An 18,424-nucleotide genomic window follows, 5' to 3' on the forward strand; every position below is an offset into this window, starting at 1 on the left:
AGACTTAAATATACAGATTGAGGATTGGAATGCTATTTATTCCATGACCTTCATTATAACAAAAATTTTGTTTTACCAAATTTTCAATTTAAGATTGTTAATAGGATTTTACCATGTAATTCCTTTTTATATAAATGTAAATTAAAAGAAATTGAACTATGTACATTTTGTTCAGAAGCTAGAGAAAATATTGTTCACGTTTTTTGGGAATGTTATGTAACACAAAACTTCTGGTTATCCATTATAGATTGGATTAAAAATTATGAAATCTGCTTGTCTTTTAGTGCAAAAGAGGTCATGTTATGTGTGTCTGAGGATTTTGTCAACAGTAAAACAGCTAATAATATCTTGTTGTTACTTAAAAACTCTATATACAAATGTAGATGTAAGAGCATATTGCCCACACAATATGGTGGGATAGAATATTAAATATTGAACTAAAATAGAAAAATACTCTGTATGTTTTTTAACCCCTACACAAAAAATAAAAATGAATCAGAAGTGGCAATTGTTAGAAGCAGCATTTATTTGACAAAACCAATTGTAATATTTATATTTTATTATACCATTATGATTTAATCGATCTTATAAGTATTAATTAACTTTTTATACTTTGTGTCTAATTCTGTAACATGTAATTTCACATGTTTCATCTTGAAAAATAAAATAATTACAAAAAAAAACTCTTCCAATGTGCTGGACACCAAATAGACAATGCAAAAGATGCAGAAACATTCAAGTGTTCATACCTGTTACCGTCAAAGGATAACACTAAAAAGTTTTAGAAACACACGAGAAGACATTGCTCTCAGATATAAATGTTACTCTTGTTCACATGCATCAAACGTTTTGGATGCCAAAATTAAGACAGTACATGTAATCTATAGTTTATGATTGTGTTACAGTACACACGTAGACATAGACTTCAAAAGGGTTGTATTTTGTATATCTAAAATGCTAGACGTTGAGGTCTATGATGAGACTACACATTGTGAAAGAGGAATAGGAGACACAACTATTTTAATTACCTATTTTATTGGGTATTGAATAAGGGCAATAAAGTAAATAAAGTATTAAACATAATAAAGTATATTTACAGGTACATATCTACGAATTTAAGTGTCCAACGAAATAAATCAACCATTGTCCAAATCAAGACATTAAAATATCCCAACGTAGGCAGGTAGGTATGACTTCTGATATCATCTAGAGAATATATTGAATAACGCCAAATCTGATGATACATGTACTATAATAGTAGTTACAGGGTTAACGCACTATAAACTACAACTGCACGCATGATTGTACGCATTTAATCTTTAATAACCTAAACTGTATAACTTTTGATCTTTTAATTCTCATAAAAATATATTTGATCGATAAATATCAGATTTATGGTATTGATATGCTAGTATGTGTTCATTTTATATCCTTATAGTTCTCGTAGAAATAGGAAACAAACATTTCATGTTGGTCTTAATTTTGCTCAGAATTATTTTACAATTACAAATACGTTTATAGCATTTGTTTATGTTACTGTTTTCTCTAGGTGACATTTTTATTGCCTAATAAACACCTTTGATGGTCTTTAATATGTTTATCACTGTATCCCGGGTTAATTAGTGTGGTCACTACGATTTACACGGGTCAATGTTTACTTTGCAATTTCCTTCAACCAAGACAATTTGTAACATTCGTTTCTAATGGGTTCAATTTTTTCAAATATTTTTTTTCTTAACTAATATCCACAAATTTAAAAACCCAGGAACATGTAACTGTTGCTAAAACGACGAAAATGTATACTTACGAATTAAGGTACTTTCAAAGTATGTGAATAACTAGAGTGCATACGAACACAACTTATTTTTACATGTAGTAATAATAAACACTAGTAGTATGTTAATTGAAAAACGTCCTTTCGATCGGTCATCCGTGCGCCCGCCCGTTGTTGGCGCTTAAAATTAAAGACTTTGACCCTTAACTTTTGTCCACTGAACATAGAAAATGATAATACGAATTGGCCATCCGTGTTGTATGAACACAATCTTGTTTCACATTCCGTTTGATTAGATAGAAAACATGACATCTATTCAAATAATTATAACTCGTGGTTGGTAGGCCTTAACAAACTCAGGAGGTCGTCTTTATTATCGATGCCACAAAGAAGTCTCCTTTGAACATCCAGTTATTTTGATATTTATCTCACTATTATACGTTTATCTTACGAAAACATTGTTAGTTGTCGTTTTAGATGCTTGCAAGAACCATAATCATAATATAAAATAGTAGATTTAAGTACACATTCATTTGTTTTAGTCATATTTAAAAAAAAAGTATCGTTTTACTCATATCAGAGTAAAACCGTTAAAATGACGTCAGTTATCACCCTTGCATGTAGCGTATGTACTTATAAATGATTATGATATTGCATTAAGTGGGGAAAACACGAATTTAACCCTCCAGTTTCAAATAAGTTAATCATGATAGACAGATGTGAACTTTTTCCGTCTGACCTTTGACCCAGCTTTAACAAACAATGCATAATATTTCACACTGACGACAGGTTGAAATTAAATCGATTCATTTTTCCAAAATGTATAATTTAGCGGTGTGTTAGATAGCTGAATAACAAATCTTCTTTAGGTCTGAATGTCACTCGTCTATAATTCCTAGTCCTTACAGTTTGAATATATAATATAATGAATATAATTAGATTAATTATTATGCTTAAATTTATGAATAACACAACATTTACGCATGGTTTATTTGATATAATTTGAGATAAATTTATTAATGTCCACTGAAACTACATTACAGATACCATATTTTGTTCTTTCCTATCTTAACCATTTCATATATGCACTGGCCATCTTTAAAATGAGGAAAGGTACCTTAGTAAGTAAAATCTAAAACAAAATTGCCAAACAAATGTCAGCACAATAAGGATAACCACCTCAAGCTGTTATTTAGTACAGAAGGAAGAAATATTAAAATGTTATAGCAGTCTATGGTCTATGATCCCCCGCAAATTCATGACATCCAATGTCAGATATATTGGATGCTGATAATTTATATCAACATATGCACATAACATGCTAAACAATAATCGAAAACTATTGTACCACACCCGAAATTCTAATATTACTAAAAAAGCGAGTTCAAGATTATGCAACCTTTAACATCACTGGCGTGGACTTCACAAGCGGACTAACGAATATATAAGTACTGACACAACGAGGAACTGAAGGCTTACATTTGCCAATTTAAAAGTGACGTCACTCGATTTCTTTGTTTGGAAATAGTTTAAGATTTTAATTGTTTTCTTTCATTGTGCTTCTGGTGATGCATGATATGACGTTCAATGCCATAATCAAGGAATTCAGACAATGCTCTAACAATGAAAATTAACGATAAAACGTATCGAATGATGCAAGTAAGTTTGATTGAGTGCCATAGTTCGGAGATGTATACATTTTTGTTAAATCAGTTATTATGTTCAAACTCCTTTTTTCAACCGTATGATATACATGATATCGTATAATTAACACAATACAAACACATATATAATACACAATATACACAACTTACCACCTCTTTTTGAAGCGAATTTTGTTTTTGTAACAATACCACATGATTTGAATATATGTGAGAAACTTAATCATACACAAACACTAATGTTTATTGTACAACATATCGTCATTGATGCGTTTATCTAGCATTCAATGGCAATGTGTATCTGTGACAGTATTGTACGTGTATCTGTCATTGTCACAAATCATCCTGTTCTACCGAACATCAACTATTTATTTGACGAAACAATATTAATTTTCGAAAGCTTACTATTCAACCTAATATATATTGTATATCAAGGAGATTACAGGTATATCTTAATTGACCATTTGTTGTTGATCATCACTATTGTACATTTTTATTACAAGCTTTTTCATTGCAAACGATTTTAGATTTGTAATGAGAGGAAGTTTGATTTTTACTGGCAAGAAACAATGTGCTTATTGATCTGATATGGTTTATTTGAATTGTGAAATTGTTACTTAGTTCGTAATATTTTACTGTTATTGGATTAACGGTATTATTACATGCAGTTTTAAAGTCAGCAAACAGTCCTTCTCAAATTTCTGTGAAAAATATGAAGATTGAGGTATTTCTGGAAATGTTTTGAACATACTCATGCCAGTGGCAACTGCATGATTAACCGTAATGTTTGTATTTATAAAAAGTAAATTCACAAAAATACTGAACTCAAAAGCTCGAACATCTAACGAATGGATAACAACTGTCATATTCCTAGCTTGGCACAGGCATTTTCTTCATGTGAGTAACAAATGATGGATTGAACCTGGTTCCATACCAAGCTAAACCTCTCACTTGTATTATTGATTTGTCCAGTCGCATACAATTCCATGATATTGTCAACAATGTGTGAACAACATAAACAGATATAATAGGTTAAAATGCCAAAATAGAGATACAGTAGTCAACATTGTGTTATTATTTTAATCACAATTAAACACAAGCAAATGAGTAAACAATAATTGACACACTAACACATGACAGGATGTATAAGTACTGAGCCACATCATATGTGTCAAAGAAACACATAAGGCCATATAGACAAGACATATGCTATTAGTACAGGTCAACTTTCCTTTAGGTTAAATAAATCCGATAGGAGTTAAAAATCTTATGGAAGAAAATAATAACCTGGAGGATTTTGTTGCTGGTTTCATTCCAGTTGCCGAAACAGGCCAGCCATATAATGATTTTTGTATTGTTTTTTATCCCCAGAGGTACATTTTTGCACACTTTGATGATTATTTTGTTTAATAAAGTGTTGTTCCAATTTGCACTCATGGAAAGTACAAATTATTTCAACAATATGATCAAAGCAAGTAATCAAAACATGAAATATTACAATACAAAAATTGTTAAAACAGTATCACAATGACGTGATGTGTAAGTACAGAATCACGTCTTATGTATCAAATAAACACAAAAAGTCTTATAGAAAAGGCATGGTAGCAAAAAATAACAGACAAGAATACAACAATTATCATTGAACAACAACACAATGACGGGATGTATAAGTATACCAAGCCAAGTCAAATCGTTACCACCAGAACAGACACAACAGTAGAGTAATATACATTTACACAAATACAAGAATACAATTACACGTTAAAAAAATGATAAACAACGCCAGGACCGATAATCTACACTTCAAAAACAATCATGTATAATTTGGGAAGTTGATGCGGAATATTTATTACCAAGACCTTCCAATCAACTTTTTTTTAGAAACAAAAAGTACGAGACGTTCTTTGACATACTAGTGTTTCCTCCAAGCATGTTTAAAATTAAGAAACTGAATGGGTATATCAATGCCCATGGTACCTCAATCTTTAAAGACCAAAATGTTGCAAAACACTTATCCTACACTACCAATAATTTACCCACACTTTTTTGGTACATTTCTACCCTCGTACATATCAGTACTGTTAGGAAAGACTGAAAACTTATAATGTTATACTTTCAATAAAATCAGTACTGATTTTGTCAGTACTATTTCAGTACTGATTTCGTCAGTACTGTTTCAGTACTGATTTTGTCAGTACTGTTTCAGTACTGATTTTGTCAGTACTGTTTCAGTACTGATTTTAACAGTACTGTTTCAGTACTGATTTTGTCAGTACTATTTCAGTACTGATTTTTTCAGTACTGTTTCAGTACTGATTTTGTCAGTACTGTTTCAGTACTGATTTTTTTAGTACTATTTCAGTACTGATTTTGTCAGTACTGTTTCAGTACTGATTTTGTCAGTACTATTTCGGTATTGTTATTTTCAGTACTGTTTCAGTAGATTTGGTGTTGTTAATCTTTTTAACTTGAAGGTGTATTGTTTCAAAAAATATTTTGAACTGAAAACTTTTAAACTAGGTAAGTATAGTATGCTATATAATAACTGTGGCATATTTTGTATCTTTTGTAGATATCTCTGATTAAGTGTTTATCATTAGAGAAGTTTTTACAATGTGCATCTCAGTACAATTGGTATCCAAATATAGGTTAGATAATTCTGTGACAATATTATTATTATCCTTTTTTAGCTGGTTACGTTTTTCTCTTTGACTATATCACCCTGCTGCGCAGATTTTTTTTAGCGACGTGAACATGACCAAGGAAAATTATCAAGCTTACTCTCGTCTATCGAAAAACTATTGAAGCGAAGGAGAAAACAACAGAAATGAAGCCAGATAAGCAGTTTATCGGATTTTACCCATTAGGAGCACCTGAATTCACTCCCGGTTTTTAATGGAGTTCGTGTTGTTTTTATATATGTATTTTTCAAAGTGTTGTTGTAAATGCCCTTTCGTTTTGTGATTCTTTGCTTACTTCTTGATTTTGATTGTGACTGTCTTTCAGTGTTTATAAAAATAATAAGCACTCGACATCAGGGAGATTCACACTGTGGTTCGAGGCTGATATTTTACAGTATCAATGTGTATAATAGCGCATAATTTATATATATATCAAACAAGATTAGAATCTTCAATACTGTTCATTTTTTGGTATTTTGCTATTGCTTAAAATATGTTGTAATTAATGCAGTCATATGTTACTATGTTAGGCAATGCATTATAATCAACACAAAACAATGTCTCGATTACCTTATTATTAATCATAACTGGAATTTCTTTTATTTATCATAACCATTTTTTAATATAAAATAAAACATTCAATGTCATACCAACATGTGAAGTTTGTGGCAAAAAACTCTGTCATTTTCATGCCCCTTGGTTATTTTATGACCCTTTAAAGCTCATAAATAAAACAATCAAAGAAACAAATAATTTTGCATGTATCATGTTTCATTGCTCTCCCCCTATGCCATCTTTTCTTTGGAATGCTTTGTTGAATGTCAGTTTCCTGGCTCTTTTCCTCAATTCAGTCCCGGATATGATGTGTCTTTTTACATGTACAGTGGTAATTCAAGAGGACGCTTTAGTTCTAATATGAGCTCATTTTAAGCATCCACCTTTAATGTTTTGGTACTTGTACGAAACTCAGGATTCAATGGTTCATGATTAAATGTTGGGTTTTTTTTCTTCTGATGAGTGCCATATTGATACATCATTTTGTTTATAGGTCTTCAATTTTCACATTGAACATTCCCATGTCTGCTCCTGTCTCCATTGCTGTTTATCATTCTGAGGAAAGAAAATGTAATGAATTTATAAAGGCTACTATAAATCGTCTTATGTTAAAACTTTCCTCATTTCTGTGTTATGTAAAAATAAAAAGAATGCACAATTATGGAAGGGAATGGTCTGACATCAAAATTTACTTATTACTTTATATACTACCAGAAGTCCAGTAATGGACTGGACTTCTGATACTACATGTATATATTATAATCAATCAAAGTTGAAATTTGTTTCTAAATAAAAAAAAAAAGGAAAATATGATAATTTAATTCATCATCATCAAAGTATTGGTGTTTGCCAGTGGCAAGTATTTCATACACGTGTAGCTTTAACCATCGGTCTATTTATGTGCTCTTTATAATAAGATCCGTGAAACAACGACAAAAGACATTTAAATATATACTAACTACTTTATACAAAAGTACATTAATGTTTAATAGATTGAAGTGGGAATTCAATTTAATTGAAAATTTATCGTACACAGACATATATGTAGCACCAGAGATGTTATACATCTATCTATGGTAGCACACAGAAACGTGTCCGATTCCTCTAAAACGCGTCAATGTGACGTCAATGATTTGATAAACATGTCAAATTGCATTGGCGAAACCACTTCTGCGGGAAGCCGGTCGAGCAGTACCCTCATAGACATACATTTTGTAAAAAGACATTTAGGCATCACCGGATAATATTAAAACAATAGAATTTACTTACTATTAAACGATGATTTAAACTTTACAAAACGTATTAAATGAAATGTTAATGGGGTTTTTTCTAAATACGCATGACATATTTGCCACTGGACATTAAGTAATCAATAGTTAATTATGTGTTGTAAACTTAGCCTGCAGTTATGCTTGTTATGAATTACCTATGCTGAACAAACTAATGCTTATCAATGACATACAGTAAACATGGTCAAGCACCGGGAAAAAAATACAATATAAAATGTACATGATGTATTAGTTTTCTAAATTGTGAAGTACCTCTGTCTGAACTTTATTATAATAATAATCATATTGATAAAGAAAATCATAAATTAAAGCGCTTCAAATAAAAATAACTTTTTATTGTGCAATTTTTTTTTAAACCACACCTATAGTCTGTGTCTGCAAGCAGAAGAAAGAGTGCACAGTGTAGCATACCTTGGACATTTGTCTGTACGGATTACTAAACCTTTCCTCCAGATTTTTTTTGGCACCTGCTTCGACTTTTTTTTCTAATCATTTATAATCCAACCGAACAATACGGGTTCTATCGTATCCCACACCATTAATATTGAATTGCGTTTTTACTTTACAGAGTATCATTGGGGGTATATGAGTTTTGAAATATTCTGGCGTTTTTAACCGGACACATTCTTAAATTATCGGACACGTTTTTGAGATTGTAAATACAAAAAAAGTTATTGTCTTTATTCAGGAGTTTGGTATTCAGTAGTTGGTTTTCCCGCTTGAATGGTTTTACACTAGTAAATTTTATTGAGAACCTTCAATGGTTGTCGTCTGTTTATGTGGTTTATAAGTGTTTCTCGTTTCTCGTTTTTGTAAAGATTAGACCGTTGGTTTTGCCGTTTGAATAGTTTACCGTGGCACTAATAATTTTTGGAGCCCTTTACAGCTTGCTGTTAGGTGTGAGCCAAGGCTCCGTGTTGAATTGCCGTACCTTGACCATAACTGTTTACTTTTATAAATTGTCACTTGGATGGAGAGTTGTCTCATTGGCACTCATACCACATTTTCCTATATCTATAGACCATTGGTTTTCCAGTTTGAATGGTTTAACACTAGTCACTTTTGGGGCCCTTTATAGCTTGCTGTTCGGTGAGAGCCCATGCAGGCACGGTGTTGAAGACCGTACTTTGACCTATAATGGTTTACTTCTACAAATTACGACTTATATGAACAGGAGACTTTTCTCATTGGCAGTTATATACCACATCTTCCTATATATTAATACAACACTGAGCCACCCAACCCATCCACCCCAATTACTCGTTTGTGAGGGCTGCCTAGAGTCAGAGGTGGATTTAGGGGAGGCAGGGAACCCGCTCCCCCCTTTTTGGGAAAAAATTTGGATGCTTATATAGGGGAATCATTGAAGCGTGACTGGAGCCGGCCCCCTCTTAGGTCAGTCAGTGGGCCCCCACTTATGGAAATTTCTGGATCCGCCACTGAGAGTGGTTACAGCGGGCCAAAAATGCATCAGACTGAAACAACATACTGGTTGTGTGTACACTGAAAATCCAATTAAAATTAAAAAAATGTATAAAATATGGTAAAAAATAATTTTTCATTTGAGTGCATTTACGTAACAATAACACAATGTAACCGTAGACATAAATATCATTGTTACACTCGTAAGTATTCATGCAGTTCCTTAGTCAACCCTAGGCCTGCATTCCGGCGATATAGCCTAAACTTCATTGTAACAATAACTTTTTTATGACTGTTACATTTCAATGTAACCATAGCCAGTACCAAAATAAAATAGAAATTTAAATATTTCACAGACATAGATCTTTCTTTACAATATAAAAATAGGAAGACTGTTGGATGATTTTTACCACATCAAATGCCCAATGAGCAAACCCATATATCGCATTGCCCAGATCGCATAGCATGCTAAAAAAATATTTAAAAAAACTCGAAGTAACAGAAATGTTGTTGTAAAACCATTTCAAACGAGATCACTTATATATAAAAATATATATATATATGCAGCAACAACTGAACAGCAACAAACACAGCAGTCAAAGTGGCGAGATGAAAAAATTTTGTAGGCACCTAGGACTTATATATTAAAATGTTTCCCAAAATTAAATGAAGCATTGGTATAAAAAAAATCCAGTCAAAATAGGAAACATATTTTTAAAAGGGGGTTCCAAATCTGGAGATAGGGTTTCCAAATAGATTTCCCTTTTCAAATTTATGCATTTATCGTTAAAAAGGGGGTCCAACCTTCGGACCCCTCCCCCTTCTTACGCCGAGGGGTGTACCGCACCTCCCTTTATCCAATCATATGTTTAGAAAGTCAGGCTGGTCATTTCTCAAATATGAATTTGACAAATATTAATACTATAATCTATTTAATAGGGTTTGGTAAAGAAGTAATAATATGTATATCCAAAACAACCCGCGATTTTATACCTATTTTGACATTTACAGAAAGTTCTGTAATCAGAGGCGGATCCACTCATTGTTTTAAAAGAGGGTTCCAAACACTCGGGATAAAAGGAAAAAGGGGGGTTCCAACTATATGTCCCAACACAGTCGCCTACAGATTTCATAATTATAGCGAAAAAATGGGGGAAATAAAATATTTTATTTAGTATTATATAGAATATTCAATAATGTATTGAACGTCCAAAATAATTTGGTGTTCCAACCCCCGGAACCCCAGGGGTCCGCCACTGTGTAACGCGTATTCTCCTTCTTTAACTAACGTAATATGTTTTGAATTAGCTATGCTACACTTTTCTCAGTTTTAAAATATTCAATGTACTACTATACCTAGATCTACCTTCAATCCCATTGTGGTATTCAATCCAGAAGAAGTTTGAACTGTTGAACTGTTGAAATGTCAGTGCGAGTGCAAAAATAACGTTTGTAAACAATGAATGACGTCATGTGTAAATCCAATCACATAAACGTTTTACAATAGGCAATTGTATGTTCCATATTGACGCGCTTTTGTGATTACGATAATAACATCAACGGCAAAATTTGAGACAACAGCAGATCAGCCGGGAAGGATAGGATACAGAAATACAGCAGAGAAAATATCGGTTTACCAGCCACTTGCAGAAAGTCTTAAAGTTACAGAAAGAGACGATTGTTACGACAAGTCAGAGATGGCGGATCCTTTTCGAATCATCTACGGATTGCTATTGTTCATGTATGTTTTACAAATGTATGTCTTCTTCCATAACAAGTTTTATTCCGTGAGCATCCTGTCAGACCATATATTTTGCCGGAATCAACATTCTGTATACTGTGTCAACAGAATACAGAATGTTGATTCTGTATTTTGTTGACACAACATTCTATATTCTGTTGACATTTATGCAAAAACAATGTCTTTCCCTTCAAGAATTTAGTTCAAATGTGGTTCATAAGGGAAAACAGAACATTCGATTTACATTCGGTTTATAAAAAAAGATGCCGTATTATTGCCAACGACACATCAACAACAGCAACAACATATATTTTATTTGCCAATCATGGCACCCAAAATGAGTGGAATAATCACAACTCTCCACAACAGATCAGATGACCAGAAATTAACAAATATAGGTCACCATACGGCCATCAATAATGAGCAAAGCCATATCGCATAGTCAGCTAAAAAAGGCACCAAAATGACAAATGTCAACGAATTTAAACAAGAAAACTAACGTTCTTATGTATGTACAAAAATGAACGAACAATGAATATGTAACACATCAACAAACAACAACCACTGAATTACAGGCTCGTGACTTCGGACAGGAACATATATACAGAATGTGGTGAGGTTAAACATGCTAGGGTCTTCCCCCCTAAACCTGGAACAGAGTTGTAACAGTTCTACATAACAACAAACTATAAAATTCAGTTGAAAAAGGCTTATTTAACTTTAAATAACATGAATGCAAATAGAAATACATCTCAGTAACAAAAACATAATGGACGTTACTGTTACCCAACAAAAAAAGTCACTAAATACAGATCTGAGAGTACTTGCAGTTACTGACAGCTAGTTCAAAGCCACTAACAACTAATAACAACAAGAGTGCACACACTGAAATGTCTCGCCCTCTTTACTAATCCGTAATACTATCTTGATAGACCTAAATATAAAGCTTTATTACAACTGTCACATAAACTCAACATTAACCAAGAAAATTAAAACATTGATCAATGAACCATGGAAATGAGGTCAAGGTCAGATAAACCATGCCAGGCAGACATGTACAGCTAACAATTCTTCAATATTACAAATATAGTTGACTTATTGCTTATAAATAAAGAAAAACAGACCAAAACACAAACACTTAAAACTTAGCAATGGACCTTGAAAATGAGGTCAAGGTCATATAAAACCTGCGTAACCGACATATAGATCATAAAACATTTCCATACACCAAATATAGTTGACCTAATGCATAAAGTATTAGAAAAATAGACCATAACTAAAAAACTTAACTTTGACCACTGAACCATGAAAATGAGGTCAAGGTCAGATGACACCTGTCAGCTAGACATGTACACCTTACAATCATTCCATACACCAATTATAGTAGACATATTGCATATAGTATAAGAAAAACAGACCAAAACACAAAAACTTAACTATAACCACTGAACCATGAAAATGAGGTCAAGGTCAGATGACACCTGCCAGTTGGACATGTACACCTTACAGTCCTTCCATACATCGAATATACTAGACCTATTGCTTATAGTATCTGAGATATGGACTTGACGGTTGACCACGAAAACTTAACCTTGTTCACTGATCCATGAAATGAGGTCGAGGTCAAGTGAAAACTGCCTGACAGGCATGAGGACCTTGCAAGGTACGCACATACCGAATATAGTTATCCAATTACTTATAATAAGAGAGAATTTAACATTACAAAAAATCTTAACTTTTTTTTCAAGTAGTCACTGAACCATGAAAATGAGGTCAAGGACATTGGACATGTGACTGACAGAAAGTTCGTAACATGAGGCAACTATATACAAAGTATGAAGCATCCAGGTCTTCTACCTTCCAAAATATAAAGCTTTTAAGAAGTGAGCTAACACCGCCGCCGCCGGATAACTATCCCTATGTCGAGCTTTCTGCAACAAAAGTTGCAGGCTCGACAAAAATCATGCATCTAACTTCAAAGACTTAGTTCATAGTTTTTTTATACTTCTGTTGATTATATTTAATCTTAGTTTTTTCCTTCTGTTAAAAAGAGATTAAATAACAGACGCAATGTTCAACATATTTGTTTTAAGATGGCAAATTTGTGTTACATTCGTTTAATTTATAATAATACACACAAACTAAAGAGACAGAAAGACAAAAGTTTGCCTCCAACGACAAGCAAGAATAAACCAAGAAACAGAAAACAGACAATTTTCCAATGTCCTATTTGCTGGCTCTCATTTTATTCCCATTGTTATTATAAAGTAGACAAAAGCAATGAAGAATCGATAATAGTGTGGTGCTTGAATATGAAGAAAAGAGAATAACAGGCAAAATTAATAATAAAAAGTGAAAAATGGTATAGAATATTACAGAATACAGAAATGAAGAAACCACTTCCAGACCAGACCCTTTTATAAGTTGCACATTTTTTTTATTTTTTTTGGCCTTTTAAATCTTTCTGTTCGGACACCATATTGGTCCGACACCCCAATAGCCTGACGCCCTATTAGTCTGACGACCCATTAGACCGACACACGAATATTAGTAATCCGACACATAATTATTGAGCAATACTTTGTATGAATAATATTTATATTTCAAGAAGATAATCCTAATAGTTTAAAATGATCCTACTGAGATTCCTCAAAATAATAACATATTGGAGTACATGTGTTAAAAATTTGCTTAATGTCCAGTGGCAAATATTACATGCATGTTCAAACCAATTGTTAAATAAGTACAATAGGTAAGTCCTGTAAAAGATGTCATCTGGGGTGAAAGAAAGTCAATGAAACTTGGACTGCCACTGGACAACGAAAGCATATTGAAGGTGGACAGGAATTTGCCCTCCTGCATATTCAGACAAAAGGCCACCCATGGCCTCTAAAAGAGTTGTTGCAATAGTTATTAACCTGCAGAGATCATGGCACTCTCTTTCTATACATGCTATATGAGGCATCCGATTAAAGGTGACCAATCCTACATTTGTTGAAAATTAAACATCCCGCACTATTTTACTACCAATGTTTTTACTGTTTTTACTGTATCACATAAACATTATCCGTTGTGATGACAGACTTGCACTTCTGGTGACATTTTCTTAGTGAGAATGTGTTCACATATGGAACAAAGCTTGTCCTTATGTCCCACGTAAGTGTCATCAATTACTCCTGAACCACTTTACAGAATTTTGTAAATCATCGATACAATCTTTATCTCATGATGTATTTTTTCAAAGGACAATTTACAAAGTGTTACGTCCATAATTAATACCATAACATGCATGTTGGGAAAACAACTTTTTTATAAATGCATGCAAAGTATTTGATGCAGTATGATCTATTGTTATAGGTATCTAAAAATGGATCCCACCAGAACACAAAGACTAAGTCTATGAGGAAAATAAAGTTTTAGATCAACGACTAAAAATTGTCATGAACAGATAAAATATGAGATAGAGATAGAACTGGTATGAAAGGTGACAGTAGAACATTGACATAATTTGAAAGGTAGGTATATATATATATATATAGTTTTACACTCAATTATGATTTGTTTAAAGTAAGTATTTGCAATTATTCCTATAATTTTATTTCAATATCATGAAATGTTGTAGTGTGTTCATATGACAACAAACCAACAACGAGCAAATTCAAAAAAAAGAATAAAGAGTAGAAATACAATTCTTCAACAATTGAAAGATATCATTAAAGTTAACAAAAAAGTCTACGGAAAGTACATATTCGTACACAACAACTTCTCATTTAACTGTTTCACAGATTGCATTGATATTGTGCTCGAATAATCAGATTTTATTAAGGCCTAAATTAAAATATTGTTTGTTTGCCCTTTTCCGACCCTATGTTTCGAAACAGGGTAGGTAGGTAGGTAAGATATTTTATTTTTTTTCCCAAAAAAATAACTTGGCTCGGTATATTATGTGTCATGGGTAGGCAGGTAGGTATAATATTTTATTTTATAGATACAAACTCTGCATAATGTCATTTTTGTCCGTTTTGTTTTTGCAAATAAATTTCTAGGACTATTAGTTTTGAAAAATAAAAATATTACAGAGAATGTGAAGCTAATTCATATGCACTACTATTTTGTTTTCAAATATCAAAATATAGAGCTGTGCCACATATCTTCAACGTGTATATGCCTGGAACTTTGAAGAGTTTGAACTTGCATTTATATTCTGTACTACGTACCTTGTACACTTACCTTAAGGATTTCTGTAAAAGATAACTTTGTACTGGTAAGATATGTCCGGGCAGACATACATTACTAGTAGAAAAAGTCCCTAGAGTGTTAAAAATTTCGTGTGTGCCTTTGTTTCCAATAAAAAATGCTACAAAACTTAAAACTCTGACAATTGTCACGTATTTTACATCGCATTGATAAATGATCTGTATGGACAACTTGGCGATTTTACTGCCAGATATTTTCCACTTTACAGGGTTTTGTCACTTTTGATTCATGTCAGATATAAATAATATAGCGGCATCGTTAACATAATCATCCTGATCTGCGGATCACAAAAGGCCATCCCTACATGGAATACAACGTCCGTTTACAAATTAGTTTGTACACACGTTGATAATTTTGTATCAAACGAACTTTTTTGTAAATGAACCCTGCTCTTTAAGTATAAAGGTACAGAGTAACGTACGTCATATTATGATTTCAGGAAGCGTTTAACATCGATTTCAAACAAATGCTTTGAAACTTCAAATGCAAGTGTTCATGTCAAACGCTCAGGTGATACCAAACGGACTGAACCTTATACATTAAAGATAAAACCCGAGGATTCCGGTAAAAAAGTTTTGAGCGGGAAATACAAATATAAGATTTTTGGTAGGAACGAGAAAATAAAATAAAATAAAATCTTGCTAGTAAATACAAATAAAAGATTTTCAGGCGGAACGAATTTAAAGGGTCGGTCGGTAAAGGGCAAACAAACAATATTTTAATTTAAGCCTAATACATATGTGTTTTGGTGCCGATCCAAAGATGTCAGAGTGTTACAGCAGGACATAGTTGAACTTAGAAACCTAAAGGAAATATAAACAAACATCTCCTTCTCTGTAACCGAATAACAGATTTAAAAAATAGTAATATATTATAATCATTAATGAGAATTTCCACTGGTACTAATAATGAAAAAATTCACAAAAAGAATACTTTTATTATTTTTTTAAACGATTGCATAGTGTATAAAATAATAAAAAGTTGTAGGATTGTCACTGAGACAACTATCCACCAAATTTGAGACGATGTGAATGTGAACAATAATATACAACTGTGCAGACTTCAACAATGAGAAAACCCATACCGTATTGTCGGCTACAAAAGACCATGACATAAACAATATATGAAACAATTTAATTTAGAAAAATTAACGACCTAATTTATAACAAAACAAATTAAAATTGTTAAAAGTGCAGCCCGTATTGAAAACATGGAGATTTGCCATGAACCCAGACTTGGGACGCTAAAATTCTTCTCCAAATCGTATAAGATCAGGCCCTGAAGTCATAAAAAATTTTCTCAGTGCCCCGAGAAAAAAAATCGTGGTCGAAAATTGAAATCCAGCATTTTGATTGGTTGATTTGTTGATTTTGGAGTTTGAGTAAATAACTGACTCGAAAGTTTAATGACTTCAAGGCCAGTTTTCAAGTAGGTAAATCAAACATTGTTCCATTTTTTTTCTTTCATTTTTCTCCCTGTATGATATAAACCTTGTATAATTAACGTTATACCACCTTTAGCAATGCATGTACACTGATTCACATTATGTCATGGTTGACCTATATTTAATCTTATTATTGGACTTTAACAAAATGATAAATCCACTTTTTCCTTTCCAGAAACAAGTTGGCAAAGCTATACATCACATGCATAGGAAGAGCAGTGGAAAATAACATTGAAGCAGAATTATGAAACAGTTATTTTAAAAAACATTAAATTGAGAGAGAGAAAAACACATTTTTTTAGTTTTTAATGCTGTTCATTCTTAAGATTACTGTTTATTGTATTTGCAATGGAAGTTATTGCAGTTGATAAGAAGATAGAACTAAAAATTTGAGTTCTTCAGCTTGTTTTTATTCAGTCAATAAAAATCAATTTTGAAAAGCAAACCATATATGTTCAAAAATCAAAAAGGTTAATTATGTACCAAATGACCTCCTTCAGACATTAATCTTTCTTTAAATTTTTATACTTATTTTACAAAATGTACCTCTGTTTGTATGTCTGTAAGATTCAAATCCATCAGAGATTTCTGAGGAACTACAAACCAAGAGTTTCTGAAAGTCATCAGTCCTCATGTGAACATGCTATACTGAGTAATGTAGTTCTCACCCTTTCAACTCCCCGTTAACGGGATGCCTAAATATTGTAACACCAAATTTCATATATTCTTTTCGTAAAATACGCTCTGCAGTTTTATAGGAAAGAGTACAAGAGTTATGCATACATGTATTTAAGTTACTATTCACAATACACTCATTACATGTACAAGTGAATGAAATTGCAGCATGATTAATGTATACAAAAAAAAAAGAAATCTGTCAATAAATGTATTTAACCATTAAAAATCTTACAATGAGCATATGATTGGAAATTTATTTATGAGAAATTAGACTAAAAAAGTGGTCGTATTCTGAATATTCGCTCAGCTCACAGTAAAAGGAGAAAAACATACCCTGTTCTGTCTGAAGGTACCTGTTCATGTAGGGGGACATGTCTTATAGCAGATTCTCTCCTTGTGGTGAACTAGCATGTTAAAAAGGAGCTCAGTGCGTTATGGGTCTAGTTCTGTACAAAGTATGTTAATTACATTGTATTTATATCTGAGTATCATGTCCTCTTCCTGCACTTATCTTGCCACTGGATCACATAACATCAATGATTCCATCCACCCATCTTCTCAAAAGTAATATACCGAGTTCCAATGTTCAATATGTTCTGATTTGTCTCAAGCAAAATATAAATACATGTAATATGGTATTGTCAAATAGAAGTATTAATAAGTATTAAAAACATAAACCTTATAGACCACACAAGATGCAATTCTGACAATAAATATGACATAAAGCCAGAATATTTAAAAAAAAAAGGCTAAAGTAACTGTCGAAGAGCTGGATCTAAAGCAAAACCACTTCAGGACAACAAAAATCAGAGAAATAAAAAAAAAACATAACGAAAACATTAACATGTCACGATATAGAAAATGAATGGAAATGGGGTTAGTGTCAAAGAGAACAATTAACCCACCCCAAATATACAAAACA

At 32.4% G+C, this 18,424-nt stretch overlaps 1 long non-coding RNA gene across 1 annotated transcript; it reads left to right on the forward strand.

Annotated features, from left to right (window-relative positions):
• Positions 1–10,856: 10,856 nt before the first annotated feature.
• Positions 10,857–17,061, forward strand: LOC143073070 (uncharacterized). The gene is made up of 3 exons (XR_012977390.1): positions 10,857–11,123; positions 14,481–14,638; positions 17,000–17,061. It is a non-coding gene; the product is annotated as an uncharacterized LOC143073070 (long non-coding RNA).
• The last annotated feature ends 1,363 nt before the right edge of the window (positions 17,062–18,424 follow it).

Source organism: Mytilus galloprovincialis, chromosome 1 (genome assembly GCF_965363235.1).
Source record: "Mytilus galloprovincialis chromosome 1, xbMytGall1.hap1.1, whole genome shotgun sequence".
NCBI lineage: Eukaryota > Metazoa > Mollusca > Bivalvia > Mytilida > Mytilidae > Mytilus > Mytilus galloprovincialis.